General features: G+C 37.7%; 1 non-coding gene across 1 annotated transcript; it reads right to left on the reverse strand.

Moving 5' to 3' along the window:
* Positions 1–212: 212 nt before the first annotated feature.
* LOC122063482 lies at positions 213–319 on the reverse strand. Its single transcript, XR_006135350.1, has one exon. It is a non-coding gene; the product is annotated as a small nucleolar RNA R71 (small nucleolar RNA).
* Positions 320–626: the final 307 nt, after the last annotated feature.

The raw sequence follows: 626 nt of genomic DNA on the forward strand, positions 1-626 counted from the left end.
CATACCTATTCCTTAGGGAATTTGAAGAGGTATATGTTCTAATTAAAGTCCAAAAGCTTTCTGATGATGCTGTTAAGCTTAGGTTCATCACGTTTGCATTGAAAGACCAAGCTAAGAAGTGGTTGTATGGGTTACCCAAAAATTTCATAACTTCATGGGAATAATTCACAGTTGTCTTCCTTAGGAAGTTTTTCCCAACTTATAAGACCAATAAGCTTAGAAGCGATATCCTTCAATTTAGGAAAAAACCTAGTGAGTCATTTTCCAAACTTATGGAGAGATTCAAGGATCTACTCCAAGAATGCCCTCATCATGGCCTAGACTTATGCCATTTATTTCAAATAATTTATGAGGGTATTGATCACCCAACTAAACAAATGACGGAGTCTATATGCCCTGGGGGATTCACATCCTTTACAGATGAAGGAAAGGCATGGGAATTCTTACTTAACTTAGCTGACAAAACCCGTGAGTGGGAATCAACCTAAGAACATAAAAGAGCCATAGGAGGAAAAAGATATTTTGTGGATGGGTTAGTAGCCAAGGAGGCTCACTTAGATATCCTTATCAAAAGAATTGACGCTATTGCTCTTAGAGAGCTATCATCAGTCATTACGGTTAAGATG

Source organism: Macadamia integrifolia, unplaced genomic scaffold (genome assembly GCF_013358625.1).
Source record: "Macadamia integrifolia cultivar HAES 741 unplaced genomic scaffold, SCU_Mint_v3 scaffold1339, whole genome shotgun sequence".
NCBI lineage: Eukaryota > Viridiplantae > Streptophyta > Magnoliopsida > Proteales > Proteaceae > Macadamia > Macadamia integrifolia.